At 35.5% G+C, this 16,228-nt stretch overlaps 1 long non-coding RNA gene across 4 annotated transcripts in view; it reads right to left on the bottom strand.

The window, feature by feature from the left end:
* LOC109502934 overlaps positions 1–16,228 on the bottom strand; it is a 250,792-nt gene that overhangs the window by 139,032 nt on the left and 95,532 nt on the right. The window contains exons 6-7 of one of the 4 annotated variants that reach the window (XR_002744512.2): positions 3,215–3,404; positions 1,876–3,122 (exon numbers count right to left, since the gene is read on the bottom strand). The exons of the other annotated variants lie outside the window; for them this stretch is intronic. This is a non-coding gene — a long non-coding RNA (uncharacterized LOC109502934). Of the gene's footprint in view, positions 1–1,875; positions 3,123–3,214; positions 3,405–16,228 lie in introns of those variants that run through there. 4 annotated transcript variants of the gene reach the window in all.

Below are 16,228 nucleotides of genomic sequence, written 5' to 3'. Positions count from 1 at the left end.
GAGCCATGGAAACTCTAAACATTTTAATGCACCTCAGTTTACTTTTTAACAATAGGAATGAACTTATGTTGATGAGATTGGTGAGTGCAGCTTTTGTTTGCGGGAACAAATGCTATTGATACATAAAACCTGCAAAAATTTTGAGAGAACATATTGGTGAAACATTACCAGCTTGAACTAAGACAGAGGCAAAACAAAATAGTCTATTGACCTTTAACTAGTATGGGCGTGGCACATGCTGAGCAAACTGTTCAACTCCAAATCCTAATCATTTCTTTTTTTTTTTCTAAAGATGTATTTATTTGGGGGAGCACACAGGTGGGGGAGGGGCATAGAGAAGGGGACAGAGGATCTGAAGCAGACTCTGCACTGACAGGCTGACAGCAATGAGCCTGATGTGGGGCTCAAGCCCACTAACCATGAGATATGACCGGAAAGGAAGTCAGATGCTCAACCCACTGAGCCACCCAGGTGACCCATGCAAATACTAATCATTTCTAATGGAAAAGAAATGAGAATGCAGACAGTACAATCAAGAACTTGAAGGTGCATCCAAGAGCCATCCAGAATCACTCCCAGGCCATAGAATTGAGCCCTAATCAAAAAGCATGCAGCATGGTCTTGGCTGGATTTTAAATTTGTTGTATGTATATAATCTGTGGGTGTTCCCCTTTTTGAATGGGATGGTCCATAATAGCCAATCCTAGGCCAACCTCACCATCTTAATATTATTTGGCCGGGGTTGGGGGGGAGCAGTGGCAGGAGGTGGTGGTGCTGCAAAGGAGTACATCATTTGTCTTTAAACTTACCAGGTCTTCAGACACAGGGGGATTGTTCTGGAGGGGCTACACTGAAGGTATTGTACCTGAAAAGACTCATCTACATCTGGATAAATTTAGATGATGAAATGTTGAGCTTTAAGCTGAACATTATTCCATAATAAATGAGACTTTCCTGGGGTCACGAGAGATGGGTTAGTAAACTTCACATGTGGGAAGAATAGAAATAGATGGCAGATTATGGCAAACTCATTGGCATTTCTCTCCATCAAAAGATGGATTCTAATTTCCCTTCTTTAAAATATGACCTGACCTGGGGTGCCTGGGTGGCTCAGTCGGTTGAGGGTCTGACTTTGGCTCGGGTCATGATCTCACAGTTCATGGGTTTGAGTCCCGCATTGGGCTCTCTGCTGACAGCTCAGAGCCTGGAGCCTGCTTCACATTCTGTGTCTCCCTCTCTCTCTACCCCTCTGTCACGTGTGCTCTCTCTTGCTCTCAAAAATAAAAAAATAAACATTAAAAAATTAAAAAAATATGACCTGGCCTTAATGACTTATTTCTTTTTTTTTTTTCAACGTTTATTTATTTTTGGGACAGAGAGAGACAGAGCATGAACGGGGGAGGGGCAGAGAGAGAGGGAGACACAGAATCGGAAACAGACTCCAGGCTCTGAGCCATCAGCCCAGAGCCTGACGCGGGGCTCAAACTCACGGACCGCGAGATCGTGACCTGGCTGAAGTCGGACGCTTAACCGACTGCGCCACCCAGGCGCCCCTTAATGACTTATTTCTAATTAATCAATGTCATGTAAACGATGATTGATGAATTGCAAAGATAGTTTCAAAAAAGCAAAGCCACTTTTACCTTCCCATTTCCCTCTTAGAATATTTAAACTTTGTACACAGTCACCTAATTGAAAGGAATCCAGGACAATGTGGAGAGGGCAGGTGTAGATGCTTTGACTGGCATCCCCTCCACTTAATCCCAGGCTATAGTCAGGACCAATCACTAGTCATGTGATTCACTTAATATATCTATCTGTCATTTTGGAAGAAACGGAAACGATGGAACTCTGAAGGATTAACTACATATCTAGTTATCCAAAAGAATCATTTATAATGAAAGAAGAATATTTCAATCAAAAGATTATTTAAAATGGTAAAGACTCATTTCTCTACTGATAGAGCTCTGTGATGGCTTATAAAAGAGATCGGCACAGCTCTTAAGGAAAGAAAATTTTCTTTTTCTGTATATATCTGAGTTCATTTCAGTAAACTGCAATCCCACTACAATTTTTGAATCCATATTTTAAATGTTCAGTGAAGAGTCACAAATACATTTTGCAAAAATAAGCCTGCCTATACCTTATGCTATTCAAGATTTTATAATTCATTAAACCAAAACTGTGTTATAATTGTGCAACATAAAGATTAAAGTTATGGCTTTAGTTAAATATATGTGCTCCATATTACTGAAATAAGGAATGAAAGGTTGAGGACATTTATAGATCTGAGGAATATAAACAGGCTATTAAGAACAGAATATTAACATGGAAATAAAGAATCCCTGTCTCTTCTGATGAAGTGAGGGAAATATCCAGAAGGATATAACAGCCTGTAACACAGAAATAAAAGTACTGAAAATGACTTCTTGTAAACCACTAAATAGTTTTCAAGCTCTTTGAGACTTGCCTTTTACTTCTTGTATATATTAAAATAGTAGATAGCTTTCTGTTCCATTGGAAAAATATGAAGACTGCCATGCAAACTGCTGAAAACTCTTTCTTTTTAAATATCTTTCTCTTTGTCTTCCCTGCCTTTTACCTAATTTGTGGACCCTCATTCTCTTTCTCTGTTGCCGTTTTAAGCTTGTGTGGGAACAGGATAAAATATGTAGGGTAACTGGTATAACACGTACATTTAATCTCATTGTAAACTCACTTAAATTCTAAATGCCTAAAGCCTTCTATTTCTATTTTTGTTGTTATTGATTGTTAATGAAAGGGTGATGGGTTTCAGGGATCGCTAAACAGTTGTACGCTATTGTTTGAAGAAAACTAAGTACATAAGTAAGGAAGATACTTGACTGGCTTTAAAAAGAATATTTAAATTTCAGATTATGAGGGAAATGAAAGCATTATCCTAAAGTGAACAAAATTTCACTGGCCCCCAAATGTCTAAGTGTTCCCTCTTCCCTCTGTGGGTTTCCCTGTACTGCCTCCTCTTGCTTCCCTGTGTACTCAGAACTTGAATTATGGGGAATGTTACCAGGAATGCTATGAATTTCTTTACCATTATATAGTTCTTAGGAAGCATTGCATTTCAGATTCTCTAGATTCAGATTCTGTAAAGAAGAAAAGAACAATCAACAAAACTGCTGAACTTAAAAGAAAAAAAAATGCTAATTAGTAAAGAGTTGTAAATGGGTTTGTTTACTTTAGGACCCTTGATTTCTTCCTGTTGTTCTTGAGTTTTCCCACTCTGATTTCTACATCCATCATATTTCATTTCTCTGAAATCAGCTTATGCGCTTAATGGTCCAGACTGGGCAATCAATGTTGATTGAAATCAACTTTCAAATTGATGCAAGAGGTCCACTGCTGCTCTAAGAACCAGCTGTGTAAATCTAAGAGAAAGAGAACTGTCAGCTTTTTCCTTATGTATTTTTACATTTTCTTAAGCATACAGCTATTATAATGACCAAGTAAGCACTTATATCTAGAAAAGAAATCGTTGTTGTAAACACCAAAGGTTATACCTTCAAATCCCTCCACTCTTACATGATGTTAGACAAAAATAAAAATTACTGCTGGCTTGTTAGCAACCACTTAGAAACTATTTGATTTCTTGGATACAAGGATAGGGTGCATGTTGCTGTGGTGCTTATTGAGAATATGCTATTTCCAAGGTATACTCATGGAAAGAGTGCCTTTTGTGCTGCTATGGAAGAAGGGCCCTATTTTCAAAGTCATCCAACCTAGGGTACTTCTAATTACAACTTGATGTTGGTTTTACAGAGAGAAGGCTCACAGCAGGGCAAGGCGAGATTGTTTCATTTCTCTCCCAATGGGATATCTATGTTTGGCCTTCAGAATTGAAACCAGGGAGGCTGCATTATATGCTTTCACTTGGTTGCCCTGGGGTGAATATAAGACATCATCTTTTTCTGTGAGAGATTTTTATTTGCTCTGTGTGGTTTCTTCTCCTTTACCTTGGCCTCCATGAAATCCCTCACTTTTTGCTACCAAAAACAAGTGACAAATCTCTTATTAAAATATAATCATTATTTGCCTCTGTAGTTTTAGTTCAATTTTTTAAAACATTGTTTTGGCTTTATGTCATACATTTTTTAATAGACTTTATATTTTAGGGCAGTTTTAAGTTCATAGCAAAATTGAGCAGAAGGTGTAGAGATTTCCCATTGTCCCGGTTGTCCACATAGATGCAGGCTCTCTCACTGTCAAAATCCCCCACCAGAACAGTACCCTTGTTACAATTTATCAACCCATACTGGCATATCACCATCACCCAAAATCCATAGTTTACATTAGAGTTCTCTCCTGGTGTTGTATCTCTATGAGTTTTGATAAATGTATAATGACAAGTACCCAACATTATAATATTGTACAGAGTAGTTCCACTGCATAAAAATGTTTTATGCTCCACTAATTTATCCTTCTCTCCTCCCTAACACCTAGCAACCACTGATCCTTTTTCTTGTCTCAATAGTTTTGCCTTTTCCAAGATGTCATATAGTTGGAGTCATACAGAAGGCTTTTCAGATTGTCTTCTTGAACTTGGTAATATGTATTTAATATTTACCCATGACCTTGTGCACATACCTCTTTATGCTGTTGCTGTCACAAATTACATCTTTATATATTACTTTCACATTATCATAGATTTATAACAGTAGTTTATGTATTAATCATTTACATTATGTAGAAAATAAAGAAAACAGTTACAAACCAAAAACACAATAATACCAGACTTTATATTTATTATGTAATTACATTTACCAGAGTTCTTTATTTCTTTATATGGCTTCAAATTACTGTCTATTATCCTTTCGTTTAAGTCTACAGGACAAACTTTAGCATTTCTTGTAGGACAGGTCTACTTGCAAGGAATTCCTTCAGCTTTTTTTTTTCTTTAATCTGGATGTCTTAATTTCATCTTCATTTTTGAAGGATAGTTTGGCCACATACAGAATTCTTGACAGTTCTTTTTTCCTACTTTATTTTCAACACTTTAAGCATTCCATCCCACTCCTTTCTAGCCTCCATGGCTTCTGATGAGAAATCTGCAATTAATCTTATTAAGGATTCCACCCACCCCCCATGCCCCATCCCCCACCCCAGTACATGATGAGTCACTGTTCTCACACTGCTTCTTCTTTTGTCCTTGACCGTCAATAATTTGATTATAATGTACCTTGGCATGGATCTCTTTGTATTTATCCTTTTTGGATTTCATTTAGCTTACTGAAGAATAGATACATGTCTTTGATCATATCTTAGTCATTTCTTGGAATATTCTTTCTACCCTACTCTTTCTCTTCTTTCCTTCTGGGATTGTGATTATGCTACTCTTCATTCACTAACAGTATCTCACAAGTCTTTATTCATCATTTTTATATTTTCTTTCTGTTCCCAAGACCAGATAATTTCAATTCACCATCATCAAGTCACTGATTCTTTATTCTGTCTGCTCACATTGGCTATTGAAATCCTCTAGTAGTGAATTTCATTTGTCAAACTTTTAAGGCCCAGAAATTCTATTTGATTTGCTTTCTCTTTATTGATGTTCTCTATTTGATCATACATTTTCCTTCCTGTTGCCTATACATCTTTATCTAGGATCTCCTTAGCTCTTTGAACATATTTAAGACATTGATTTAACGTTTTTGTATAATAATTCTGATCTATCTTCCTTCAGGAACAGTTTCTTCTGTATATGGGCCATATATTCTTCATTCTTCATTATTCATATTTTTTGTTTAAACTAGAAATTTGAGTATTTTAATATGGAGACTCTAGAAATCATATTCTCCTCTTCTTCAGTGTTTGTTTTGTTGTTTGCTGTAGGCTGTGGCTGTTTCCTTGTTAAGTAATTTTCATAAAGAATTTTTTTAATGTTTATGTATTTATTTTTCAGAGAGAGCACATGCACAAGTGGGTGGGGGGCAGAGAGACACAGAATGTGAAGCAGGTTACAGGCTTTGAACTGTCAATGCAGAGCCTGATGTGGGGCTCGAACCCACAACTGTGAGATCATGACCTGAGCCAAAGTTGGATTCTCAACTGACTGAGCCACCCAAGTGTCCCAATTTCATAAAGTATTTTTGTATTCATTTCAATGCATGGTCTCTGAAGTATCTATTCCTTTAGCTTTGTGTTCAGCCTGTGTTTTCACAGATCTTTTCTTGTACTTGAAGAGCTGAGACAGAGAAGAAAAGAGAGAGAGAACACATACACAAAAAGTTTGACAGAGATTTCTTTGAATACCTATTGCAAAATAAATGAAAGCAAAGGTAAGAGTTTTTGCAGATTGGCTCTATGTTGGGACACTCCTTCAACACTTAGCCATGCTCATTAAACTCTGCCTTAGAGGCATCTGCATGGCTCAGTAGGTTAAGCATCCAACTTCTGCTCAGGTCATGATGTCATGGCCTGTGGGTTTGAGTCCCATGTTGAGTCCTGTGCTGATAGCTCAGAGACTGGAGCCTGCTTCACATTTTGTGTCTCCCTCTCTTTCTGTCCCTTACCCACTCACACTCTGTCTCTCTCTCTCTCAAAAATAAATAGACATTAAACAAATTTTAAGAAAATAAAATTCTGCCTTAGTCTTCATTTTCCACTTGCATTGAGACTAGAGATCAGCTAGAGGTGAATGCTTCGGTTCTTCTAAGGGCTTTCTGCACATGTGTCTTATTTTCTTCACAATAATTAAAGTAGCATTTTAACTATGAAAGAACTTGCACTTTTTTTTGACAGATCTTGAAGTCTGACTTTCTCTATATTAAGATTTATACTGAACAACCCAAGCAGATTTTAAATTAGTAAATGCTAAAACATCAACCAGTTTATAGCTATAATTCATGATTTCTATTGGTGTAATAATTAAACATACACTAATTCAAGAGAGTTTGTGGATCAATAGAAGAATGTGTAACACTTCTGTGTATAGGACTTGAGACTCCAAAAGTTTTTACTACACACTATTTAAAAACTATATGAACTGTGCTAGTTTATACAGATATAAAGACTATATCTTTAATCAAATGTACAGAGTTGTACTCATTTTAGTTACATAGTAGTCAATATAACAAACATCATGTTAACAAAGAATATTTTAATACTATTTCTGGAGAAATTAATGGGTCTTACATTCTCACCAATATAAACTCCATACACACAGAAATGTAGGCATATTAAATACACACATTATTCAAGTACATTGCCCAAGAAACTAGTAACAATTCAAATATTTGTCTCATTTTCTTTACAATTATTTTACTATTTAAAAGTTACATGAATCGGGACATTTGAGTGGCTCAGTCGGTTGAGCATCTGACTTCAGCTCAAGTCATGATCTCACAGTCCATGAGTTTGAACCCTGTGTAGGGATCTGTGCTGACAGCTCAGACCCTGGAGCCTGTTTCAGATTCGGTGTCTCCCTCTCTCTCTGCCTCTCCCCAATTCGCGCTCTATCTCTGTCTCTCTCAAAAATACGCATTAAAAATTTTTTTAAAAGTTACATGAATCAAAATACCAAATCCCTGAATATCATAAATGCAAAAATGCCAAATAAGTTACTTTCAAATAAGTTAAACCTGATGATTTTGAAAAGGCAGATATATTCATAATAGAGAGCACTTGTATTGCAACATTTAAACACAGGTAAGAAATCAGCTAGTTGGTTTCTGTATGTTTGGCACTAAGGCATATTTATATTATACATATATGTGCGTGTGTGTGTGTGTGTGTGTGTATACTGCATATATACTGTATTTATACAGTATATATACAGTAAAACCTTGGTATGCAAGCATAATTCATTCCGGAAACATGCTTGTAATCCATAGTGCTTGTATATCAAAGAGAATTTCAAGAACCATTGACTCAGTTGTGATCATGTGACATTCGTTGTCACATACTACTCAGATTGCAAGACATCATTCATTTATCAAGTTAAATTTTCTTAGAAATGTTTGCTCATCTTGCAGAACAGTCACAGAACAAGTTACTCATAATCCAAGGTTTATGAATATATATATATACACACAGTATATAAACTCAGGAGTGTTGTACTGGCAACATTTTGTTAAGATCACCAAGAAGCATAATAGTGCAATCATAATGTGTAGAAAGAAAAAAGAAAGAAGTCAAAAAGCAGAGAGAAAATACCTCCAATGTTTCTGATTACTTTACATCTATCTGGAGGAAAGATTCATTCCTGCCCTTATATTCCAGAAAGTAGCTCTCTGCTAATCTAATAACTCTTGTGGTTTTGGTTTAAGCCAGTTTCACTACGTTCTCTAATAGGTAACTAAAGGAGTCTTAATAAGACACAATACTTTTCAAAGTAATAAATTATGACTGGCCCGGGAAACTCTTGTTTATCTGTGTGCTCTGTGATTTGACCCTTATGTTTCTAGGACACTCTGTTCTTTCAAAGTAGGGAAAATTCACCTACTTTGAATGATCAACACTGAGATAATCTCAAATTTATTTCAGAAACTAAAAAAGGTTATGATCTAAAATAAAATAATAGCAAGACAACATATATTTTGAGTAGCTATAGAATTGCTGATGTGGGCTCAAAGGCTATTTAGTTTTTGCCATCCAATTCAGTAATAAAATGATGAGCCAAGGGAAAAGGAAAGTGATGGAAATATACTCTGAGTGCATATTTGCTATTACTCTTTCACTGGCTTTACCTCATTAGTAAATCAGGATGAGTACTGTATTAGCTCAGCATCTAAAGGATGCATTCCTGTAAATAATGTTTCAATTGCAAATCTTCTTGAGTTTTCTGTGTTATCCCATAGGGCTACAAGATGACCAAGTAACTGGCAGGAAATTTTATACTCCTGTTATTGATCATAGTATGAAAAGAAAACAATAAAGACATCAATAATACATGATACCTGATGACATCTTTATATCATGGCTAATAAAGATGATTTGGAATAGCCCATTGACATTTTCTATGCCCAGAACCCAGAGTAAATATATAATTTAATCTTGCTGTATGAGTTGAGGGCATTTTCTTTTTTGAAAATTGTGACATTATTCATGTTGCTAAAGATAAGGCCTGCCCTAGCTTTCAGATTTTAAAGCTTAGTTATTAAATTTGGCTTCAAGGTGAAGTGTGGGGAGGTAAATGGGAGTGATTGAGAGACTGCAGATGACAGTTCGGGTCTCTGATTACAGAACTGAAAGAAATCAAAATGTGGAGCCAAAGAAATATGGCAGTTCCACTTTGCAGATAGTGAACTTTAATCGTAACCCCCACTATTTGGTGAAGTGGTTTTACTTAATTATTCAACAAATAAGTAGTCACTGGCAAAAAAAAAACAAAACAGCTTTTTTGACATTTATTTGATGAGTTTTTTATTAAGAGATATTTAGTTTTGTTTATCAGGTATTTATTAGACACTTGGTACTTGTCCAATATAGACTTCTGTGGTGACAAGAAACTATAAATATACAATCTATATTAAAAAAAAATACTGGCCTGCTCTATGACAGTGAATTTTTGTCTAGTGACATTCTATTCTTAAAGTCATCATTAAATAAAAGAATATTTTACACTGTTGCTTAAAATAAAAGGATATTTAAAGAAAGGAAAGCATCACAGGTAGAGAATTCTTCTCAAATTAATGAAATAAAAACTTACATATATCTATAAAAGTTCAGCATATGTTTAATACTATGAAGGTTCATTTTCTTATTGTGTAGCATACCTTGATGCAATCAAAGGTATAATAATAAATAAACTACATGAATACAGTAGTAATAGTATTACTATTACTATTATTGTTAGTAATTAATATTACTAATACTATAACTATTAATAGTAGTAATAGTTAATAAATAAACTACATGAATACTCACAGAAAAATGTGGCAAAACATAAACACTCTAGATTATTTTGGAAAAGCAATTCATTGAGATAAGATGAGAGAGATGATGAACAAATGAGGGCAAAATAGCTTTGTTTTAGTTTGTTTGGCTTTAGGGAGAGCTGAATAATAGGGGAAGATATTCTTAATTTGTATACCACACTAGAGAAAACCAGTTCTTCTTCCATGTTTCTCATTTACTCTCACACTACTGGCATATTCACAACATTTCTGGTGCCAGGTGTGTGTCCCCCACCCCAAGAAGCCTGAAACAGCAGCTGGGTTTCCTACACTTCAACTTAATTCCAACAATACCTTGGAGATACTGTCAGATCACACAGGTTAAGGACTCAGTCCCACAAGCCTGCCCCCCACTTCAGATATCAATCACACATAGTAGGTCTCCAGATTGCCCACAACTTCTCTCCAAGTTGTCTATAAATCAGAGATTCCCATGACATCCTTCTCCCTGGATTCAATTAATTGTTAGAATAGTTCATAAAACTCAGGCAAACACTTACTTACATTTAACTAGTTTAGTAGAAGATATGATAAAGGATAAATGAAGAGCCAGATGAAGAGTTTATGGAGGTCTCATAATGTAGACATAATTGATCATTAACTTCATTTCCAGCCCCTCACTCTCCTCCAGAAAAGTGAGGGTGATGGAAGTTGACTATTCCAACTACTAATTATGCCTTGGTCTTCAAGGAGGGTAGCCCCACCCTGTAGCCCATCTAGTTACCTCACTAGAACAGAAGATACTCCTAGTGCTCTTATCCCTCAGGAATTTGCAAGCCTTGTGGAGCTCTGTGTCAGAAAGGGGTGGGGGCAGAGACCCATATATTATAATTTTAAATATACTATTATGCACATACTAATGTATGATGGTAGTGATGGAGAGGTCAGGTAATTTGGTATTTTATAGCTTACAGAAGAATGTAAGAATATTCTTCATTTACCTAAAATATGTTTTAACTTAGATTATTAACAAAAGCTTAGCAATTCTTAAAATTCTAATTCAATCTCACTTCTGTTTCCCTGACAGCTTGACCCACAGAGAGCTCCTTTTCCTTTTAATTGTTCCTATTACTATTTGATGATTATCATATACTGTCTTACGCTGGAAACACCCTTCATGTGGTGCCTGGGTGGTTCAGTTGGTTAAGCATCCAACTTTGGCTCAGGTCATGATCATGGTTTGTGAGTTCAAGCCCTGTGTTCGTCTCTCTGCTATCAGATCAGAACCTGCTTTGGATCCTCTATCCCCCTCTCTCTCTGCCCCTCCCTTGCTCGTTCTCTCTCAAAAATAAACATTACAAAAAATGCCCTTCATTGTTTTTATTCTATTGTCCCTACTTAATACAATGTGATATATCACCTCTGTGTAATCACGTGGTTTCACATTTATACCACACCTTGTGCCTTATATCTTGCACATCAAATAGTAATTGCTTTATGAATACATAAAATGATTGATTTCCTTGTTTTGACTAGTGAAGTTATGACTAGACAGATGAGTTCTGAAGTCTCTTTCCTCTTTAGGTTTCTAAGTTAATATAACTTCACAGGAAATCATTTATACATTTTGATGAATGCTATTTATTCTAATTTCCTAGAGAAGCATTTAACCTTGAAATTAGCCTGAATTGTACACAAATAAACTATGAATTTTACATTTATTGCCAGATTGAATGAATATCCTGGGGATCAATTTGTGAATTTACATATACTCTTTGCTTTGGATTAATATATTTTAGATAATGTTAATCAAATTCTGGTCCTATAATATGAGCAAAAGCCATCTCCCTAACGTGACTTCTTCCTTTATATCTGCTATATCTTTTACATAAATTTAGAAATGCTTCATCACCAAAACAAAACAAAACAACATGTTTCACACAGCAACGCATAGTAAACCTTTAATAAACATTATTTTATTATTACAAAAAAAGGAAAGAAGGAAGAAAAATAAGAATAAGATAGGAAGGAAGTAAAGATTGAATGAAGGTTAGATGAAAGGAAAGAAGGAAACGAGGAAGTATTAAAGAAAAAAATTATTCATGATACTTGTTAAAGATGATAAGGCAGACTTTATTTAGGGGAGCTATCAGGATAGGTGTAGGGACCAATGTAATGTGCCTTGCAGTGAGGGAGAGAGTTTGGGCTCAATACTGAATACAACAAGGAAAAGTAGGAATTTATAGCCAAAGAATAGGAGTGTGTGTGCAATGGATAGAAAATTAATTAAGAGAAAATATCATGAGTAAGGGAGGGATTCTAGCTAAACAGACCCACAGGATTCTTACTGAAGACAGGCCATGGTGTTTGGCTATCCCCTGGGGGATGTTGGAGGATAGGAAATCTGATCATATATCAAGGACTATTAGCTTTCCAGGGTGGAGAATTCTGGTTAAACTAAGTTAGCAGGAATTTTGCTAAAATTGGACAGTACAGAAGTGTACACAGAAGTCCAAAACTTGATGGATAGTTGTTAAAGAGCTCAGAAGAGCCTGATTAGAATTTGGTCAAGGAAGAAGGAAGGAAGACAGATATGATTATGAAGCTTCTTTACAAATGGGATCCATGAGGTGTATAATCTTCCCAGAAGCAACAAGCTGCTTAAAGAAAAAGAGAAAAGTCTAAATTGGGCAATTTTAAATTTGAGGATATTTGTAGAACCATGATTCTGTGAATTTTGTTCTGCTAGCAGAAATTCCCAATGAACTTGCACCTGCAAAACTGCATACTGCAAAACACATTCAGCATGTCATTCTGTGTGCACAAAAGATCAGGTTACACATTTAAGAGGTTTTAGGGTCTAAAGATATTATCATTAACATTATAAGTGTCTCGAAAAGCGTAAAATCGGACTTGGAATTCTGGGAGTTAGAAAAGTACTGTACATTGTATGTTGCTTTTCTTGATAGACTTTCTATCGGTTATTTCTATCAGCATACATGCACTCCAAAATTGAAAAAAATTTCAGAAATTAAGATTTCCCACCAGAATATATCTTCTTTTTCTTAATATTAGACACTTATCTCTAAAAACTACACTAAGGACATTTCTGTGATCCTGAGATCTGTATTCTATAATAGCTCAAATACTTCGGGAGCAGGGAGCTATTACATTGTTGATTCTTTGCCAAGTTTCTTGGAAATATTAGCATATATAAACCCTAGCCTTAGGATTATAAATGGATTATATCCTCTGTTGTTTGCACTTTTATTTAACTCCCCCCACTAATAGGTCACTTCTCAGGCAAACAGCACTAAACCCACTGTAGGCATTATAATATAGTTTTGCCTTTCTCAAAGCTTGTGAAACCGGCCCAGCTGGCCTGAATATTTATGGAATATTACAACACCCCTCAGGATTTTAAATCTATTTTTTCCTGATTTTCAGTAGCTAATATAATTATTTTTTGCATAGCAGAGGAAGATTAATAACAGATGTGCAGAATATTTTAAATACAGTAGTATCCAATATGTTTTTGCATATATGTATTTCCTTTTTGGCATATTTTCAAAAGTTATTCCTTTCCATTGCACTAAAATTGATATTTCTATCTGTGAGATATATGATGATCATATGGCATTGTGTTATTTTATCCATTGATTCCTAGTGTAAGTACTGTCAAAACTTAGCATAAAAAAACAGTGGAAACTCTGCCTTCCTGGGGCGCAGATGGAAATGAATTTTTATTATAAGGAAACAGGAAGACAAACTTTGCCTTTGGATTTCTATGACCATGTATAATATATGGAATTAGTAGGCAATTTGCCTTTATTATAAATGATAGTATGCTGAGTCACTGCCAGAATGGAAAGTGGTAAATTTTTGTTGCTAAGTTTGTCTTTGGTAAGAGCTAATCAAACAGAATTATGCTCCCATAGAAAGATTTCTGTTGCCTTCCAGTTTAATGCATTTTTTTAAGTTTTTAGAGATTTTTTTTAAACTAAGTTTTTAGGCTGATAATTTCTTAAAAGCAACTATTAAGGAGGAGAATATGTGAGAACCATACATTCTGTCCCAGCTTGACTTTGTACTCACTCACCCTCTCTTAAAATAACCTAAATAACGCACACACACACACACACACACACACACACACACACACACAGGCTGAGGATAAGGGAAAATCTTTGATGGTGTATTGCACCTGAATAGGTGTCATGAGCTGAATCATGTCCCCTCACAATTCATTTGCTGAGGTCCTAACCCCCAGTTACTCACAATGTGACCTGATTTGAAGATCTTTTCAGAGGTCATTAGAATCTAAGGCCTCTTGTGGGTTCCTGGGCATAATTCCAACATGGGGTGTGGGGTGGGTTATACTAATATATATATATATATATATGTATATATATATATATATATATATATATATATGTGCATATATATACATATATATATATACAGATTTATTTTATTTCTGCTCTACTTATATGTATATTATATATTTAAAAAAAAACAAGAGTTCATACAGATAACTCTAACTCTCATCTAGCCCCACATGGTTCATTCTAGGCTTACTCCAGTTCTTTCACCCTCTCTCTCTCTCCCCCCTCTCTTTCTGCCTCTTTCTCTCTCTAGCTTATTTCTCTAAGAGTAAGAAACCTGGCTGCCATTATCTACATTTTACTTATTTGTTCCACCCTGGTATATACACACATTGGTTTCTAAATATCAGTACACATTATATGGAAAGCTAACTTACCAACTAGAGTACAATGTGATGTATAGTTCTTTTATACATCTTTTAGTCATTTTCCTTACAGTATCCAAGCAAAACTGTTACCCAAAAATTACTTAGGTGAAATACTTTTTCTGTACTTTCTTATGTGACGTTATGTCATATACATATATATATATATATATATATATATATAATATATATATATATAAAATATATAGTTGAATTTGTTTCATAGAGTCTGAATTCAATCCTGATAACAATTATTTATTTATTTATTCTTAAGAGAGACAGAGAGAGAGAGAGAGAGAGAGCGTGTGCATGCACATACATGTGAGTGAGGGAGGGACAAAGGGACATGGAGAGAGACAGAATCCCAAGCAGGCTCCATATCTAGCACAGAGCCTGATGCAGGGCTTGATCACATGACCATGAGATCATAACCTGAGGTGAAATCGAGAGTCAAACACTTAACTGACTGAGCCACCCAGGTGCCCCGATTAGAATTTTTAATCAAAAAGTTTGGGTCATTCAGGTCTCACATTTCTTTTTCCTTTTTTTAAGAAATTTTCTTTTCTTTTCCTTTCTGCTTCTTTCTCTTTCTTTCTTTCTTTCTTTCTTTCTTTCTTTCTTTCTTTCTTTACAAGGGGGGAGAGAGAGAGACAGAGAGACAGAGAGACAGAGAGAGAGAGAGAGAGAGAGAGAAGGAGCACAAACACAGGAGGGGCAGAGAGAGAGAGAGAGGGAGAGAGAATCCCAAGCAGACTCCGTGTTGTCAGCACAAAGCTGGATGTGGGGCTCAAACTCACAAACCATGAGATCATAACCTGAGCTGAAATCAAGAGTCAAGCTCTTCACAGACTGAGCTACCCAGATGCCCACTCAGGTCTCACATTTCAATACTGAGGTATCTTATTAGAAACAACTCTGTGGAAGAATGGAATGCTTTATATAATGTAGTTGCATGGACAATAAGGAGATAACACCCTATCATTCAGAATCCCAGGAAATACCATGTTATGTTGTTGTTTCAATATAGCCACCATACTGATCTGCATTGTATTGCAGATGGTTGTATTGTATTGCAATGGTTTGATGACTTAGGAAAAAATAAAGCCTGTGAGTAAGATCTGGGTTTCTCAATTGTAAGGAAAATGCACAAACCATAGCATCTGTAGTGACAATAAATAGCTTTTAGCTTTAAAATAATAAACGGTCTGGTTGTTTACATAATTTGGTATAAAGACATTTTCTCATGAAATAAACACCTAAACAGAAACCAAAGTGTGGTATGAAGTATGTAACACACAAAATATTCATATGCAGATCAAAATGTTCTAGTCTCTCTGGCAATTAGGTTGGTTCTGGCCAATAGATCTGGCCAATAGACTACAAGAGGAAGTGACTTGTGTCAACTAAAAACTAATATGCATCTTCTATTCCTACCTTCCCTGCCAATTACATTCAAGATACAAGAAAAAGAAAGGCTATCTGAATTGCTTTAGACTTGATAAAAGTAAGAAATAAACCTTTATTAATGCGGTTAGAAAAGCTAGTGTAATTCTACTACAAAAGATAATTGTGTGTTTCATTCCAGAATCATTCAAACAATTGCTTCAAA

The sequence above is a fragment of the Felis catus genome, chromosome A1, assembly GCF_018350175.1.
Source record: "Felis catus isolate Fca126 chromosome A1, F.catus_Fca126_mat1.0, whole genome shotgun sequence".
In the NCBI taxonomy this organism is placed as follows: domain Eukaryota; kingdom Metazoa; phylum Chordata; class Mammalia; order Carnivora; family Felidae; genus Felis; species Felis catus.
This window is presented reverse-complemented; position numbering and strand designations above follow the sequence as displayed.